We start from the raw sequence: 21,429 nt of genomic DNA, 5'->3' as shown, positions 1-21,429 counted from the left end.
AAAAATTCGTGTTTACAAATACTTACAAATAGTGCATGACGATTTGTAGTAGTCAAAAACATTAAAATGCCAAAATGGCTAAGTTTCGCTCAGAATCGTTTTTCTTATACAATGATATTATATCATTGAATTCAAATTTAACACCATCCATGATAACAGCAAAAATTACATGTTATTAATAATAATAAAATATTGTATGGTACCACTGTAATGGTGACTAACTTGTAAACTACTGTACAGCAGAGTTAAATCTACTTACCCAAATTTTTTTTTTTTATTTATTTTCTTAATATTGTAAGTAGTATCAATATAGTATTTATTTTACAGTGATGTGTGTTTTAGATTCTGAGTGGAGCGATGAATTTATTGATTTTACAATGATATGTGTTTTTTTTTTATTTTTTTTGTGTCTGTCATCATCTTTTAGGACAGTAAAAATTCTTAGATTTTCTTCAACATTATCTTTTCTGATAGGAAAGTGAATCTGGTTGGTACTCTGGGGGGTCAAAAATAAAAATGTCCAAATACTTTTTTAAAAGCGCCGTGAAAAGCAAAGAAAAATTAAGGAAAAACAAAAATTTTTACGCAAAATCTGTTTTCAAGAAAATCGATTTTGGTTTTTGGTACAACTCTTAAACAAATGACCGTAGGTACATGAAATTTCGACTGAATGTTCATATTAGCATTTCCTATACACCATAACATTTTCCAAATATTTTGAGCTGTTTACGGACATTTTCAGTTTCTATTTTTTTTGCTTTTTTTTTTCTATAAATATTAATACAATTTTATTCGTTGGTTAAAAAAACTTGAAAATTTAATAGTAGTCCTCTATTTTATCAAAGAGATGAAAAATATTAAAAATCCACCAATCACAATTTTTTTTTAGTTTAAAGCATTTAAAGTTTGAATATTGACAAAATACGGGAAAATCACGAAAATTAGCAAATTATTTTGAGTTGAGAATTCATAAAAATTTCTCTTTTTAAATCTAAGATTTGAAAATGTAAAACAAGATTATCCATAAGTTAATCTTCCTGAAAAAATGTCTACAAGAAAGTCAAATTAAATTTTTATGAGTGTTTGAAGTTCATATTTTTACAACATTTGATATTTATTCGATGAGAGGTAGCGGTTTGGTTATTTTATTGTTAATCAAAAACAAATAACTATAGATACATGAGCATTTTACTGAATGTTTATATTTTCACTTTCTATACACCATACAATTTTGAAAATATTTTTACTCTTTTTGAGCTATTGACGGACATTTTAAATTTTCTTAGTTTTTATTTCTATAAATATTAATAAAATTAAATTTGTTGGGTAAAAATGCGTGAAAATGTAATACGAAACTCCTAATATATTAAAAATACTTTCAATACATTCTTTTTAACATTTGTCAATACATTATATTGAATACAAATTGTAACTATGATTATGTGTGACAAATATTTATATTTCTTACTTTTAAAAATGTGATATCATTAATACGCATAAGATATCATTATAAAACAAGTTTTGTTTGACTAAAATATGATGGAAAATGCTACTTTTTATATTTCACATTGAATAAAAATGATTTTTTTTTTTGATTTTAACCATTTTACAACAGTTATATAATTTTTTTAAGAACTTTGACTCTTGTTAAGCCGTTTACGGACCAAGTTTTTTTCTATAAATATCAATTAAATTTTATTTATTGATTAAAAAAGCGTCAAAATTTAATGCAAGGCTCCTGATATATTGTCACAATAGTAGTTAAAAAATATTAAAAATAGAAAGTTACAATTTTTTGTATTAGCATTAAAAGTTTAAATGTTGACAAAATTTATCAAATTTTAATTTTAATAATTATTGTATAGTTTAAATTTTATAAAATGTTCAACTTGTATAGCTAATGATTGATATTTAAAAACGCGTAAATAGGTTATATATAAATTATTTTACTCACAATTATATCATCAAATATACTTAGTAATAATTAATATTATAGAATGACCACTGAAAAGGACCGCATTATACGTACGCATTACCGCCGTCGCCGAAACCGGTCAAGGATAAGCTACTACCACCTTCCTGCGACCCTGGTACATACTACCATAAGATGGGTTTACTTGGGACAACTTAAAAACCAACCAATCAAATAAAAATACAAATGATAAATACAAATACAAATATAAATGATAAGATTTGAGTCATGATAATTGCGTCTTGAATTTTTTTTAACTTTTATAGGTACCAATTGAATCTCGTATATTATAAAAACTAAACAATATTTCCCTTCCCATTTTTATACAAACTTAGGACTGGCTGTAGTAATAGTTACTACTACAGGTAGGTTAAACATATCGTTTTTGCTTAATATATTATTTTTATTTTTTTATTTTGTCATAAAATTGTAACTGTAAAAAAAATATTATTGTTATTGGTAAAAAATATATTGTTTTTATTTTTATTTTGTAATAAATTGTATATAAATATCAGTTTGTAACCTCTTCATAGTATCGATAAATTTAAAAATGTTTGGAGTTCTCATAGTAGTAGCCAATATATATATATTCTGCCAATAATGAAGGCGGGAAACTAGATTCTGGTAGTATATATGTTTCTAATATATAATTAGTAAATATTACTAAACACTGTGTGATGGGGAGTATAATACCATTCCCTCGGGGGTTTTTACACCTTTAGTCATCTGTCGCGAGGGCGGCTCCGTCACGCCTTTGGGTGACGCGGTTACATCCCTACGACGGGTTACGTCAGGGCGCCCAGGCGCCAGGCTGACGGTCCCCCGCCGGCTGCTCTCGTTCGAGATAGATCGGTGGGTTTCGTATAACCGCGTCGGCGAGCGCTGGATTCGACCCAGTCAAATAGCTCCCCTTCTACTAAGGCGCTACTACCACAGTCTCCGCGAGGCCATCAATATATGTCGCGGGCGCGCGGCCGGCGAGCGCGAGCTCGCGAGGGACACGCGCGCGTCGGCCGGACGCACGCCACAAAGCTCGATGGGCACTTATACCGTTCGGGCGTTTTAGCAAAGTCGGGTTTTCAGTAGGGCTCTCCACATCGACCCGCGGAATGAGATTGAAGGATAATTAGTAAATATATAAATTTTTTTATTTAACGGTTTAATAGGTATTAAATCGTCTGTGAAACAGTTGATCACTTCGTCAGGATGAAGAAACAGTAATCCAAAAAAAATAATTCAAGTTTTTATTTGAATCGCTGTCAATTTTATATTGAGAACTGAGGCCAATTGATTGTATTTTCCTATTCCAGCTATGGCCCAAATGAAATCGGCATCCATTCAGAGTTATTGAAGGCCGAACTGATAAAATAGTCAAATGTATTGCTTTTTCAAAATCTGCAAACACTCTTTTCGGAGAAAATATAATATTGATTTTATTATATTCAGGCACAATGTGGAAAAATGTCTTTTCGTAGGTTTTTAATTCCTTAATAGGAAGTAGAAAAAATAATAGTGGTATATATTTACCATTTTGCAAGCCATGAACTGTGAAGATTTGAGTAAAAAGGCTTGAGCAACTTTTAAAAATTGTATCAACATTACTTAAAAACATTAACTTACTTTTAAAAGATAATAATAAGATACTCGATTCCTTATCATTTACTAACAAAAAGTTTTCACTACGATTGACCAATAAGAAATCGCTCATATTGTCTAATAAATTATGCAAAACCTCCCTAATTTTTGGTAATTTTGGAAAAATAGACGATTGTGCATAATGCATATTTTTTCTGATCAATAGTAAATCATTTGTAGTTAAAGTATCTACACCATATGTAAGTAATTCACGATTAACGATTTTACTTGGTTTTTGACAAATATCGTCGATAGTTTTTCGTTTTAATTTATTACTCACGATTTGACGGTTCAATATTTCGTTTTCTTCATCATGATTATGATCAATAACGTTTTTGACTACTTTACTATCGGAGTTCAAATGAATATAAGCTGAACAAGTTTTTTTAAAACAACACCACCGTTCTAAGTTATTTTTTAAGTAGGTACTTGTGAGCGACATTTGTACACACCAATCACAAATAAATTACGTTTTTTTCGCTAAACATAGTTTTTATTTCACTCGCAATAGTTATTCAAAGTTAAAAACTTGGTTTTTAGTAAAAAGTAACACGTGTGAATTTCAATTTAATAAAGGTGTATATTACGATAGCTGAGAGGCCAGAAACGTTGTCCAATTTTTCTCAAATCCTTTTATAAGTCTATTGGATTCAGACTGGGTCGTCTTTTTGATTCGATAAAACCTTATAAGTCAATATCATAATTAAAACATGTTTTATTTATACTTTAATTTTTTTGTTTTTAGCGCAAGATAGATTTTTTTAGTACACAATTATAATAAGTCCTAAATTAATTTGACATACAATAAAAAATTTAACATGATCTTAATGTTACAAATATAACTAGTCCGGACTTCTTACTTTTGTCAAAATCAATTCATTCAATTTTGGACTTGTAATGTTTAAGATAATTTGAATTTGTTAATCTATTTTATAAAAAATGAATATCTCCGGACGTATTATTTTTTCGAAAAACTATTTATAATCTATGCCATTTAATCACTGATGATGCATCGATATGCAAGCCCGGCTTAAGTGGGGTCCAGGGGGGGGGGCATGGCCCCCGGTCCTCGATAGTTACAGGCTATAACACTGCATAAATCACCTAAAAAAATCGATGATTATTTAGCAAGGAAAAAAAGCTAGTAATTTTAATTTTATAAATAAAGTGATACAATATTCATTATTTATTGCTATGAACCTAATACCTATATATATGTATTATAACAGGTACCTAATAATTAATAATATAATATACATTATTATTTTTTTTTCGTACAGGGCCCTCATTTAAAACTTTGGCCCCTGGGCCTCAAATTGTCTTAATACGGTCTTGTCGTTACGTCATAATATTATTATCATTTGTGTAACAATACTGTCATGTTGTGTTGTAGTTGTGTATACAGACTTATGACTTTCTTATATTATTTTAATTGGTTAATAGTCAATAATATTAGTAAATATTGGTTTGATATCTTACAGTATTATTATTTTTTAATTGTCTAATTTACATTTTTATTTTTTTTTTTAATATAAATTTTATTATTATTTGCCAACAGTATTTAGTTTTTATTTTATATTTAGGAATATGTGTAAATTTTAATGAATTCTCGATTTAAAATAATTTGCTAATTTTCATGATTTTTCCGTATTTTGTAAAGATTTGAACTTTAAATGCTTATAAATAAAAACAATGACTAAGGATTTTTAATATTTTTCAAATGTCATTGTAACTATATAGTAGGAGCCTTGTATTAAATGTTCAAGCTTTTTTGCCCATCAAATAAAGTTTGATAAGGACATTTCCATTTTTTTTAGTTTTTTTTTCTATAAATATCAATAAAATTTTATTTGTTGGTTAAAAATGCTTTAAAATTTAATAGAAGGCTCCTACTATATTGTTACAATGATATTTGAAAAACGGCTTTTATTTATAGGCATTTTAAGTTCAAATCTTGATAAAATACGGAAAAATTACAAAAATATTTAACTAATTAAATAATTAAAAAACGAATGACCGAATGTTTATGTTAGCATAACTATTTAACAAATTTCCATGACAAATGTTACTAAATTTGTATTATAAAAAAGTCTTAATTATTAATTTATAAAGAAAATAAATTCTCGCAAAGTAAATAAATGATTGAGATAGAATCAATTAATTTAAAATTTAATTTACTTAGCATTTATTCTTGATATCACATCTTTATAATGTTTAAGTATTATAGATGACTAGTTTTTTTTTACTTAGCAATTTTTTACACGGAGTTCGACGAAATGTTTTTGTTGGGATATAATAATATATTACCCATTCAACGACGTCAGCGGTGGCTGCGGCGGCGTCATCGTTGATCAGATAGCCTGTACCTGCCTGTAAGCAGCTTTTCTTTTACAACACTGATGTATGGCCCAGTAAATTTGAATTGGCTCGACGAGGGCAATAGAAAAAAAACAATAAATAATAAATAATAAATATAGGTACCTAAATATAAAATAACATTAATTAAATAAATACCTAAATTATGAATTACCTATTTGGTGTTTTTTTTTTAATTTATTGCTGAGGATCTAAACATCAAATTATTGATCTTGATCTTTATTTATAAATTAAATTTTTTATTTTCAACAAACAGACAAGTTAAAAAAAAACCCATAAATTGTTGGATTATCAGAGATCTAAGTTTGGTTATTAAAATATTAAGTTTTGTTAAAACTCTCATTTACACTTAACTTGAATGAACTGTGTGGAATTCGGTGGACAGCATCACATCAATAGTTTTTACTATCATATCAAGATTTGAACTTAAAATGCCTATAAATAAAAGCCGTTTTTCAAATATCATTGTAACAATATAGTAGGAGCCTTCTATTCAATTTTCAAGCATTTTTAACCAACAAATAAAATTTTATTGATATTTATAGAAAAAAAAACTAAAAAAAATGGAAATGTCCTTATCAAACTTTATTTGATGGGCAAAAAAGCTTGAACATTTAATACAAGGCTCCTACTATATAGTTACAATGACATTTGAAAAATATTAAAAATCCTTAGTCATTGTTTTTATTTATAAGCATTTAAAGTTCAAATCTTTACAAAATACGGAAAAATCATGAAAATTAGCAAATTATTTTAAATCGAGAATTCATTAAAATTTACACATATTCTAATAATTAATTATATTATGCGTGCCTAAAAATAAATAAATATGAATATAAGGTTATAAAAATGTAATGATTGGTCCTTTTGTGGAAAAAATGTTTTCTCAGAGATTGTTCACAGTTTGAAGTATAATATTTTTATCTCGACAAATAGCAATAAATTTTCGTTGTTTTTCTATGGTATTTCATTCTTTGATTCTGTGGTAGTTAATCCTTCTTCTCTTCTTGTATTTCATAAGGTAAGTATTTGAATATTATCTTGCTTGTTTTCGTTTTGTCGAATGTGATTTGTAATTTTTATTCTTATATCTATATTTCTGGTTTTCAAATTTCTGTTTGGACTGTGTCTTTTTCGTGTCTTCGTATGGAACAATTTTATTTGCTATTGTTTCTATAATTTTTGGTTTAATGCTTATTGCTTATTGTCTACTTTGAAAATATTATATTCGCCCTTTGTCTCAGAAGATTGTTGCTACTCGTTGACTCGTAAATTTTTGATTATGCTGAAAATACATTCTATTCTTTTGTTTTTTACTTTTTTAACATGTTCTTAATATTTTATTATTTTTCCTTAAATGTAATTTGTTATATTATTATATTACAATAGTTTAGTTAGTATAAAAACTGCTAATGTCTTGCTATTGATTTTACTAATCTGGTGCTAAATTACATATTTGTTCCTAAAAGGGTATTACATATTATAAAATTTGGGAGAAATATTAAAGGTAGATAGTTAAATTAAATTTGTTCGTTGATTTAAAATCGTTATATAATGCATATATATAAACAATATATTATATAACGATAACGTGGTTAACAGCCGGCTTTAAAAGTTGACTTAAAGTGGTAGCGTGTACAGTGGATTGGCCTTTCGGCCATCGGTGGCCCATGGCGGTGTCCTCATCATATAGTCGTACACAACAACCGAAACGAAAATTCAGTGTCGTGAAAACAGATAAAAGATGATACCGAACACGAGGTTGGTGTGGTCGCGTGAACAATTTTCGTCGTGGACAGTGTTGCAATTTGCAGGTCTCAGTAGAAATCGAATGAAAGAACGTTGGCGGCCGGAGCGGTCGTATTTAATTCAGTGGCAATTGCTATAACCATGTTTCTTGGTATATTACTATAGGTATTGGAGAAATTGTATAATATGACTTCGTCATCACTATTTAATAATGTTGTTTCTAGAGTTATTTTTTTATTATTTTGTAGGCACTCAGTTGGTTTTATTATATATTGTATTTGCTTGTCTTGCATTTTTGTGGACACCTTTAATTTTGACCTAGTCTTAGAAGCTATGGTAATATTTTCGTTAGATATAATTTTAATTTTATTTTTATTAATGTTGGTTGCACTTGTGATGCTTTCAGTTGTATAAATGTTTAAGTTGTGATTAACATTATGTTCGTACCATATTTCGTCCATTTGTATAGAATTATTATCGATTTGTATGTTTTATTTTTAAAATCGACTATTAGGTTGTATCTAATATTAAAATCGTTTCCTAATAGTAATTTACAATTTAGTCCTTCAACGACGTATACTTTGATTTGATATTGGCGTGTGTTGATTGTAATTATTAATTATGTTGTTCCTATTTGTATCAGTTCGTTGTTACCAGCACCTGTTATAGTTATTTGTTCTTTGGGTTTAGTGACTTGCTTATTTTTTATTAGGGAATAATCTATACATGATAATATATTTGAGCCCATGTCTATAATTGCATTTTGTTCGTTGCCGTCTAGTTTTATTTTTATGGATAGCACTCTTTGTTTTCGTTCCGTATCTGAATCTACACTTATATTTTGATTGTTGATTTTGATTTCATTTTTGTGTTGAATTAGCTGGTTTTTGGTTTCTATGGCTTTCTCGTCTTCTTGTATAGGCCGGTTCCGATATTCCCTTATGTAGTTTCCGCATATTTCACAAAACATAACGTTTCCCCCTCGCTCCAATACTGTTCTTTGTCATCGTGGGTCGTCTAGTATGTCCTTGGACATGGACAAATATTCGCAGTCTTGACAAAACTTTGAGTACCGTATTGTGGATTTGTCTGTTTTAAAATTATTGTCGGTTTTATTTTTCTCTATAGGGTTTTGTTGGGATAATTTTAAGCGATCGAAACATTCATGTAAGAAATGGTCTACATTTTCTTCTATAGTATTAAATTCGGGAAAAACTGTGTTTATTGTTATGTTATTGAATAGACATGGGTTATATGTTTCTGTTATGATTTTTGGTGTCCAATGGCAATTTTTATTGAATATCCCTATGTTTTTCCTATTTAATTTCCAGTAAATTATGGCATTTGTATATTCGGAATTTTCGTGTATTAAATATAAGTTGAAATTGAATTTGTCACAGATAAACGCTAGATCGTCATCTTTAAGATAGTAGCCAGATTTGCAATTAGAAATGCCGAGCATATTTAATAATTCTACTGTCTTTCTATATATACCATGTTGTTTAAGGCATATTCGTAGTGCGTGGGCACCACAGTCACCGTCTCCGGGTACGTTTTCCGTTTTTATGAATGAACCTGCGATTTGTGAGATTTCATTGTTTAATTTATCGTTAATTGTGTTATTGAAATTTTTTCCTAACGTGATATTACTAGTTTGTGAACCATTGTTTTTAAAATATTTATTTTGTTTTTCATCGTCATTGTTTGGTAGTAGGCATATTAAAATGTTTATTTGCGTGTCTTGAAAAATAAACTTAATCATAGTAGAAATAACTTTCCAATCCTTTTTTGCCTCGTCCAGTGCAAATTTTGGGTAATGCTAAAGTAGTAATATTATTCTCAATACGAAATTTCCTAGTGTTAGCTAGTGTTCTAAAAATGTTTGTGTACGCTGGTTTATCGTAATACTCATTTTTTGTTATGAGATATAGAACCCATTGTCTTCCGTTTTTCAAATAAGCAATTTCGGTCGTTTTTTTTCTTTGGTCTATTAAATTTTGAACGTTGTTAAATTTATTTCTAAATTGTAATGCAATCCCCTTCGACATAGTAAGGCAATGACTTGTGCAATGGCCGATTGCGATATCATTTCGTAATGATAAAATATTTACCGTCTGTTGACTGTAATCGCATAGGAAATCGGTTCTATCGTTATTGCTGAGTAGGAATTTTTTTAATTCGTTTAGTGGGTTCAAACTACTTATTGTTACGATGTTTTCTATAACTTTTTCGTCATCGTCATTTACTTCATTAGTTATTAGTTTATTCGAATTTTTTGATTTGTACCAATTTTCTACAAAATGAATATAATTATTTTTTTCAATTTTTTATCTCTGATAAATTTAGAGGTGTCGTTTTTTAAATCAATATTTTTGGTTCCCCACGGTAGATATTCCGATTTTTCTCTTAGCTCGAGTGCTATTCGTTTTTTTTGAAAAATTGCAATCGTTTGCATAGTGTCCTTTTCCATTGCATTTGTAGCATATTATGTTTTCTCTTCCATTAAATTTTTCCAGTGTTGAGTATCTTTCTCTGCTGTTGTCCCTACTGTACCGTTTTCTATATCTCCACGATTTCTGTTGTTATATCTATTCCTGCTTGTATCTCTGGACCTTCGTAGGAATTTTTTTCTATCCCTTGAATAAGACCTATCCCTATTATTGCTCATTTCTTTGCTGTTATCTCTGTATTTATGGTTATTATATCTATCTTTACTACTTTCTCTGAACTTATAGTCGTCATACCTATCGGGATAAGAACTCTTTTCTCTATATTTGTTCCTGCCTTTGTAATCTGATTTGTCTGGATATGGACTTTTGTCTCTGTTGCGTGATCTATCCTCAAAATTTACTGTCTTGTCGTATTTTTTTAAATTGTTCATTTCGGTTCACAGTTGATCAATTTTGTTTTTGTAATAACTGTCTATTCCTTCTAATTTTGTATTTAAACGTTTAATTTCTTGGTTGCTGTCTTTTGTTTCAGTATTTAATTGCATTATTTGTTTGTTCAAAATGTCTGTGTATTCGCTAAGTCCTGAGCTTCTTGAATTAATTCTAAATTGCATAAGTTCATATCTTTTTAAATTTTCTTTTAACTTTTCTAAGTTACTGTTGTCGTGAAGTGAAATTGCGTGTAATATAGGTTCTCTTATGCCTTTTAGTATATAAACATAAATATCTTCCTCTTTCATATTCTTGTCTACTTGACTACATAAATATTCTATTTCCGTAACAAAACTAGAAATTGACTCTAAGTCGTTTTGTTTCCTATTTTGTAATTTGTTTTTCATTATTATAGAGTATCCTATTGGTTGAAATTCGTTTATGAACTCGGTTTTTAGATTTTCCCATGACCAGTTTCTTCATTTGTTTTTCAAGTTTTGTAAAAATTTGTTAGCAGTATCTTTCAGAAATATTGAAAAGAATAAAATTTTTTCATTGTCGTCCCAATTGTTTATATTTGAGCTGCTTTTTCGTACTGTCTAATAAATGTTTTTATGTCTCCTTGTCCGGAAAAACTATCTGGTTTAATAATCATTTTTTCCATTTAGATTATCCTTAGATTATCTACGGTTCCTACGCTTTTTAATTGTTTAGATTTGCATAGGTCAATAAGTTCTGATTTTTTATGTGAATAAATATCTATTCTGTTAATTTAGTAATTTTCGAACCTAAGCTTTTCGTCATTCATATCATATTAAGATTTAATTGAATTAAAGAAAAATTTTGTAATGAAAGAGGTTGATTTTTATTATACTTATACTTAACAATAACTACTTAATTTTTGAATAATTTAAGAATTAGAATTAAAATATATTTTTTTTTTTAAATAAACTAATTTGAAAGACAAACTAATAAAAAATTATTTAAATTATTAAAAAACTAATCTACAATCCAAATATTAATATGTAAGTATATTACAAAGCGTTGCTCACCTTGGTGTATATGTGTAGACGCACGGTTAGCAAAATTGTACTCACGCGGCACAAACGTTGTCTTGTCGGTAAGACAAAAAATCGAACGTGTATTTGTTAGTTAATCGGTAAACACGCACACAATTGCGTTCTGGGTTTCTACTGCACCCAAAACTCTTATAACTGTTATTTTAACTTGTAAAGCACTACAAATTTGCTCCTGGTTACACTACCATAAATGTACAATTAGTCGCACTTCACTTGTACAAAAAAAAATAAAAAAAAATGTATTGGTGTACTCACGAGATACAAGCATTGATTTTTCCGTAAGACAAATTTATCGAACGCGTATGTGTTACTCACTCGGTATACACACACACACACAATTTCGTTCTGGGTTACTACTGCACCCAAAACACACAAAAAGTATATTTTACTTTAACAGGTAAAAACACTAAACTTGCTCCGGGTTTTACTACCCGAAATGTACACAATTGTCGTAGGTACTTCACTTGTACAAAAAAAATTGGTGTGCCAAAGGAATTATTCCCAGACCACACGTAAAAACTGTTGTAATTATCGTACATAAACACTTCGAAAAATTAAACGTGCTAAGGTTGAGATACCAGGGCACACGCACAAAAAAAAAATGTCTCCGCCCGTGAATAAGAACCTTGTTGGGGGCCACTCTGTGGTATCACCCTTATTAGACAATACGCGGTAAACCAACTATACGCCTTACCCTCGTATTCTAGTTAATGACACTCTCTAAAGTTAATTAGAATGGCACTGTTAACTCATTGAGGTACGATGGTATGCGCTTGTCAATTCTTAGTTCGTTCCTATCTAGTGGAAATGACTCAAAGACAGTGCCGCAACTACGCCAATTTGGGTTAAAATGAATGGGCCCCCGTCCTTACTCTTGAAAATTGAAAAATTAATCTATCGACCATTGTAAAATTAATTTTTCCAAATTTGTAAACATACTTTGGAATTTTGAGTTTTTACTCATACAAAATAAGGTTAACATAATTACAACGCGTAAGTACCTAAGTATTTACAAATAAATAAATGTAATAATGTGTAGACTTTTTTATTCATTTTAAATATAAATAATTATTAAATGACAAATAAATTGAACATACCATACATTAACAGTCAATTAGAAACTCAAAAATAAATACCGTACTCACTTAAAAAAAATATGGCAATCATTTATTTATTATTATATAAATTTATTTCTTCATATAAATATCACAACTATGTTTTCACATATACGTTATCAAAATGGATAGCTTATTAACCGACTACAAAACACCGACCGTAGAAGACCCACCTGCCTTTTTAACGTGCATTATAAAAGCGAGCCCGGTTTCGTTTTTCTCGCAAAAAAATAAATCACAAAAATAGGCACCAATAATTGAAAACACTCACACTAAACCGGTCAAAATGCGCGTTCCTTCGCATGACGCACTTTAATGAATTGCATCCAAACTTTTTTAATTTCAGTTAAACAGTCCGCAAAAGAAACGTCGATAATGTTGTGTACAAAACAGAACCGATCTATTATTGTTCAATCTTTATTAATAATTTTTATTATAACAAAATGGTTTTATATTTTTCTTTCTATATATTTTTAAATTGTTATCATTGGGCCCCCCATTATGGGTTGGGGGCCTGGGCCCGTGTGTTTAACACACGCAACACGCCCGGTTATTGCAGTACTGCTCAAAGATTACATATACCTTGGTACTATTCAGTTTAATAAAACCTCATTGACACATAGTACTTATATCAGCCAGTTTGCGAACTACCTATTATTTTTCCAAACAGCCTGCTGTTTTTCAGGCTTATTGCATACGGACTAACAGCATTTAAGCCTTTTAAGAACTACAATTTAGGTTTATTTGGGATATAGTACATTGAGTACTATATCCCAGCGATTTTCAAACTAGTATTTGTATACACTATTATACCTAGATTACCTATTGATGAATTAATTCTCGGTTTCGGTCTCTGAAATTTCCTTCCAAAACTGTGCTTGGCGTTCGAAGCCATCCGTCTATTCGTTGTAATTTGTGACATTTTTTTTTTCTCTGTGATGTGCAGTTTTTTTGTTAAATTTGTAATGGTAAAATAACAGAATACAAATTATGAAGAATTGTTTCGTCTGTATATTAAATGTTGCATTTTATAGCTAAAAGGTTAGATTTCACTTACGAAGAAAAGTTGAACATTCTCAGGTACCATAATGCTGCTGATAATATGTATTCTCTTGCGTGTCACGCATCTCGAATTGAGATATCTGTGTTTATCGATGTAAAGTTTAATAGAGAAAAAAAATGTTTCATTCATAGCTTACATAATATTTTTATTTATAGCAAGACGATACAGTATTTATGTGGGTGACGATAATTATATACTTTGCTGTGGCATACGTACGTGTTAAAATATTTGAAATACAAATTATAAAGTAATCGAAATGTTCGTGTCTACAACTTTTTACAATTTCATTAAATGTCCTATGGTTTATTTCTTTTAATTTTTGTTTGGTTCCAAACTGCTGTTATGATCTAACTCTTTCCGTCGGCGTCAGACCGTTCCTTAGAATTTGCTTGTTCTCTTGGAACCTATCATTTCGCATCTGGACGTATTGTTTAAGGGGTTGTGGTTTAGGTTTGAGCGATGATGATGGTGGAATTTTGTTTGAAGACATTCTGTATACTGAAATAATAAAAAGAACCCTTTAGTAAATACACTGATGCGTACGGAACTCAATCAATCTGAAAACCATATCATACAAACAACTAAATTCCATGAAACGAAATCGTAAACAAAATACAAATAAAGCATCGTCAAATTAGTTTTGATATATTGATATTTGAACATTCATTGAAGTTAATGCATTACGTTTACATAAGACACCTCAACGGGTAGGTAGCAGGTACGTATTATAAATACACGAGCAGTCGTTTAAAGTGTACGGACTAACTCGTTTGCCTAAATTGATTTTGTATTTTGAGGAAACGTTTATTATCTTTTACGATTGAATATGATTTGAAAAAATATTAAAAACAATTATGGTTGTACTCCTTACACCTAAATCAATCTTTTTAAACGATTCCGAGATACCTATTACAAGTTTTTAATCAATCACGATTATTTAAAATCAGACAATCACAGTAAGCTAATTTGAATAAACAACAAAATATTATATTCCGTTTTAGTTTTCCCTACAAGGTAGAATGACCTAAATTTTTGATATTGTAAAAATATAATACTACTACTGGGTGTAGGTACTCACATCTAAAACGCAAACTGCCAGTGAACACAATCTTTACAGCGTCTTTTGACTCTGGCACGAAACGAATACTGCGATACTGTGCATGAATCTTGAAATTAGAAATATACTTAACAATAATGTGGCGAAATTAAAATATTATGTACCTACCTAATATTGAAACTATAACGTAAACGCCAATTGACAAGAGCGTACGCGATTGAATTCGTTCCCTGAAAGAGTCAGTTTGCTCTGCAAAACTAACGGTGCTAATAGTAAACCATTATTATCGAGAAAACTATCAGTTGGATAAGATATAATAAGAATAATAATTATTCTTTAATGGGTCGATGATAAACTATATGATTCATACAAGATAATAGAATTGGACACATAAACTGTATTATATATGATAACATAATAATTATAAGTCCACATTCATTTTTAAACACCATTTAAAATTATCCAGTCCCAACCATAATATATATATTGTTATATTTTATCTCTAACCATCACAATCCTCTCATTTCCGTACTATCTGCTCTTAACATCCCAGGTGACCTCGGAAGATCTCAGAATAATATGTAGTCTCGACCAACTATTTGAATAAATATTAGTCACTCTAATGCCGCGCAAAGTTCCATCACCGGATGAATCAACAGATGGATTCTTCATGCAAGACTAAAACTGATTGTAAATGAATTCACTAACTACAGTTTGTGAAATATATTCGTAATGAGTAAATACAAAATCGGTGTAAGACGTAATTAAATATTATATGATTTCTAATGATTTCGCTACTTCGATAGTAGACAAATGTCACGAAGCATTCCGCTCTTCTTCCAAAAATAAATAAGAATAACTACCTATTTAGGGAATTTATAAAAAAAATTGTATAACATATTGTATAAGAGCTGTAAAAATCAATTCATAAAAAAAAATTAAACGTTTATTATAATTTTTTTTTTTTTTTTTTATCACAACATCTAAAAAGTGGACTTATAGTCTATGGTGTTTTGATTGATAGTCTTTACAGGTGAAACGGGAACAAGTGAAAATACCACTCCCCGTTAAACCGGTATGTCAATTGTCATTAAGTAGGTATATAGGTATAAAACCTATAATAACATTATAGTCTATACCTACTATTTATATGACTTATAATAGTATATGTATGGCCGTACAGACTATAGATAAAGTTGAGATTATTCAATTTTCGTTTTCACGAACATATTATTTTATATTTTGACAGTAGTATTTTAACAACACTGATAGCAACAGTAAATTAACATTTGTTCCAAAATAATAATATACACAATGGATTATATTTATTTTTTTTGTATACCTATATTATGTAGATTGTAGGTATAGTAGTTATATTATATTATTTTACATTTTTAAGTGGCACTCGTTCGAACTTGAATGAACAATGATATACCTACAGGTAAGTAAAAAAAAAAAGTTTATTAAGTACAGCGTACAAAAAATAAAAAAAAAACGGTTAAATATATTATGAACATCATGAAACTGTTAAACAATTCAGAAAATGTTAGTTATTACTAATAAATATTGTCAATTATTATTACTCAATAAAAATTATTATATGATCATATTAACTATTTGTTTATGCTTATTTCTCGTAATTTATTGCTTTTAAAATATTATGTACAATTTTAATTACATATAGGGGGATATTATACTTAAAAGAAAAAAAATATACCTGCTTTAATACATTTTAATACGTAATCGTTTTATCTGTATAAGTTACTGACCGCCTTACTGTATTAAATTTACAATTTTTTTTTGTGTAAAATTATATGATATTTAACAAAAAAGCCATTCTAAAAATATTTTTTATTATTTTATTCATGTGTCGTCATGTGTTGCTAGTAGTCCGGGGTACTATCAATCGGTCGCGTTCATTATTTATTTACCAATAGAATAATTTGATCGATCAATTAAAGTATTTAACAAAGTGAATACATTATAGGTACAAGAGCTCTGCACAGTCCGTTTTTTTATAGACCGGAACGGACTGATAATTTATAACAGAGACCAGGACCAGACCGGACAGGCCGATAAAATAAAAATTAAGCCGGGCCGAACGATTATTTTATTATGATAAAAATTTTTATTTTTCAACGTAATATAAATTATATATAAAATTATATTATTAAATCGACGTTCAAAATGCAGATCACTTTAGACCGGACTATGTAGACCTAATATAAATTTGAAGGCAGACCGGACTGGACCATTTTTTTTAAGAACCGAACCGGACCGGACTATTTTTTTAGTTGAAGAGACCGAACCGGACCGAACCGCATTAAATTACAGTACACAAATACCGAAAAAGACCGGATCACACTAAGGATAACGGTCCTTAAAAATTGTTTTATAAAAATATAAAATGGATGTAAATTATGTCATATTGTATCATAATATTATTATAATATAAGTTGTAAGTACTATATAGAAACTAGTAAAATTCTTTGGAAAAATAAAACGATTTATTCCGATACTTTAATTAAAACAATCGTTGTTCCGGGTGCTGTTCTGAAAATAGAGCCCTTGTGACGACTCAAACGAATCAATCCAATTATTGAATGTGTGTTTCGTCTTGAGATTTTAAACATTATAATATAATATAATATCGGTCTTCAAATATGTTTACATGCGGAAAAATTAATCGTCCCATACTACAAAGTCAATGTTCTGGATCATTGATCAAATGAATGGATTTGTGTTACTGTATTAGTAACGAATTTCATATTATATATGTATATCATAATAATGTATGGGTATTGACAAGAGGGAATTCAAAATGTATAACAAGAATAATTGAATTATTCCGTGTGATTTATTATATTTTAGTTAATTTATTTAATAATTTCTGTGCACATTGAATTATGGACTATTGGTACACCAATGGAAACGACGTGTGATTAAAAAAAAATGTTGATTGTAATTTATTGTTAAAATTAAGAAAACTGTTATCTGATTATCTGCAGATAATTTAAAACAACGCGCAAAATACCACAATTAGTTCACAAGACTTCATCCCATAAATGCTTAATAAATTTGAATGCAAATATGTTTGAAACCAAACAAATAAATTAAAATTTTATTTGTTATCTTATATGGATAACTTAAAAGTTATTTTGTGCACAACACTGCTGAGAGGCATAAAACACTCAGCGACAACGGGGGCTGTGCCTGCGCGTATGGCCGCGGTGTTATATAGAAAATATTATCGTCGCCTCAGCACATATTGCTTCGCTGGCCTGACCTATGTCAATAATTTACAATTTGAAATATTCCCACCTATATTACATATATATTAAATAATATTATTTTGACGACTGTCTACAATATACGACACTCCCCACAAAGGCTGCCTATCATTTTATGAATTGGTTGTCGATAAAAATTAATTATCATTATACACGGTTCGAATTAGTTCCCGTATTATCTATAATACTATAATAGCAGAAATCTTATATTTGTATGATATTTTATTAGGCCTTACGATGTCCACAAATCATGATGACATCCTCTTACAAATATATATTATATATTATATTATAGCGTGTATAATGTTTGACTGACTACTTTTAATCATACCTAGGTGGCTAGGTATTCTACAACTAGCTAATACTCAGTCTGTATACAATGGGAAGGAAATTGTTGTTGGTAGAATATATTATAATAATTTGAAAAGCTGATTGAACGTAATATTATTATACAATAGCTAATCGGAACGATTTCGTGTGTTACCTGTAAATCAGCGTTTCTTAAACTTTTTTATCGGTGGAACCTTAAATTTTTCTTTATTAAGTTTATAACAATAAGTTATTAAAGCTCAACAATTAGAACCTCTACATTGTTTCAATAGCTTTAATGCGTCATTATATGTAAGGATTATTTGCATTAAAAATAAAAATTATTCCAATAGTTCATATAATCTTAATCTATTAATATTTATACACTGTATTTAATTATTATGAAAATGAATTTAACCTACAGTTTTATGATGTGGAATAGTAAAATAAATATTTTAATTACAATAATATCATTAAATATAGGTATACTTGGTATTATTATATGTGGACAGACCAACTTCACTTAGAATTGGTTTTTGTATATTATACAATGCATTAAAATTTACACATCCATTATAATTTACAGCAAATTCTTCACCTAATATAAAACAGAGCTTTACCCACTAGCCCGATTTTTAATAATTTATTACGGATTTATAATTATTTATAATAATACGATATACCAGTTTAAGTTTAAGACGTGTGACTTATATGCTGCCAGAGAAAATTGATGGTCGTAAAACGCAATAAAAGTCTTTGCCACCGAAGAGAAAACTATATGGTACTTGGAAGCAAAAAAACTTTTGATGAAGCCACCAGTTGGTGTCAGCATAACCGCAGTGCGTGCACACCAGCCATCTCAGTAACGACTAACAACCTCTCAATACCGAATCCTGCGAGCGACCCCTAATGGACTTCTATTGACGAACAGTATTACAATGAGTGTGTTCTATTAATTCTGATAGGAAATCATTAAAATAGGTATAATATATCAAGTCCTTCGCATGCAGCAATAAAAAAAAACACTAAATCGGAATTCCGAGTCGTCGAACATAATATACTGTATAAAATAACGTCGCGCAATATACCTATATAATATAATATTATGCTCACGTAATAATAATATTAATAATAATATGTAATTTGATAATAGGTATTAGGTGTTTTTCGTAGCGGTATTATACAGCGCGTTAAGATTAATACATACAAACCTGACCAGTTAAAAAAAAATATAATGACATCGTCCCATCGGAGAGAACACATTGGACACATGATTATAATATAGTACCTATTATATATTTTATATTCTATTATCGTAACGCATTATCATAATGAATAAAACTACTATATTATTATTATTCACGTTCACTTTAGTATCTCTCGTAAAAATCTACTTTTTATATTTTCTCGTCTGAATATTATTATTATTATCATAGGCATATCATGTGACGTTTAACCTTTAACATTTTACTTGTACGCGTCCTAGTAATAATACTAATAATATGATGCCTAGTAAACAAACAACGTTTAATTTCATTCAAAAGAGTGAAAATCTCCAGAAACAGTAAGAAAATAAAATTTGTATCCAAATACCTATTATGTTGTTTTGTAACTGCGACCTAAAAATATAGTTTGAAATAAATATGAATAATATATAATAAATATTTTCTGTGTTTTCAGTAACAAGTAACAACGAGTATTTTGCGTGTCACCTTGTATGTAAAAATAATATATATTATATAGGTAGTGGTTTATAGTATAAATGTCTTAATTCAAAATTTACTAGTTTTCAGGAACATAAATGAAAACATTAAAAAATCATTCAAAATCGTTCACAATATAATGTCTGGCCTGATAAATAATTAAACTTAATATTCAATGTACTAACTTTTATGTTAACTGTTAAGTAGAACTTTAAAATCAATTGTTCATTATTTTTAATAACTTTAAGATAATTGGATTTTTATTTTATATAACTAACGCTATCAAGGCATGTATTTAAAATTATAACTTCAGACTTCAGATATTAAGACCATTTTAAAATTATTTCAGGCAGATTCTCAAATTCTAGACATACGTGTTTTGATCCCAATATAATGTGACTTAAAATGTTTAGATCAAAACAAATTTCACTGATAGTGAGTTTTTAGTTTTCACTTACGTGATCTGTACAAACAAAATATAAAAATGATGGATTCCAATAATATGATAAGCAAAAAATGTTAATTTTTGACTTAAAACATCTATATAATACACCAAACATATATTATCTACAATAAGGTTTGTGGTGATTCAGTAATTGTGTTTTCATACGATTTTGGATAGGTATCTGACGGACGTTAAAATTAAAACAAAACATCTCGTCAGTAAAATATAATATTATAATGCGTTGACCAACATTGTAAATAAATAAATAAATTGAATGCATAGGCGGCACTTGGCTCTTATTGTCAGGGGGGCAAAAATTAATCAGAAATTACCGACCCATTTAAAAATCTTATCTATATAATATTCAATTTTTAACTAACTATCTAAATAAGAATAGATAACATTTCACACATTTATATTTTATATTTAAATAATTTCCCAGACAAGTCCCAATGGTATATTTATATTTTGAAAAAAACAGATATATCTATTTAATTTCTAAAGAACCTATATAAAAAGTATATAATTAATCTTTCATAGTAAAACTAATTTATAAGTCAGTTAGTTATTTCATTAATAAACGTTGACCTCTTACTTTTGCTTCAGAATCGAATTAATCAATAATAACATGAAAAATTGTCTAAAAGATAAGATACTATGTTGAAATCAAAGCACTCCTTCTGGTAAAAATGTATATCATTGTATACGAAAAACGATTCTGAGCGAAAACGGCCAGTCAGCCTATGATATTACT

This window comes from Metopolophium dirhodum, chromosome 1 (genome assembly GCF_019925205.1).
Source record: "Metopolophium dirhodum isolate CAU chromosome 1, ASM1992520v1, whole genome shotgun sequence".
In the NCBI taxonomy this organism is placed as follows: domain Eukaryota; kingdom Metazoa; phylum Arthropoda; class Insecta; order Hemiptera; family Aphididae; genus Metopolophium; species Metopolophium dirhodum.
The sequence above is the reverse complement of the archived record's forward strand: the minus strand, read 5'-3'. Positions refer to the sequence as shown.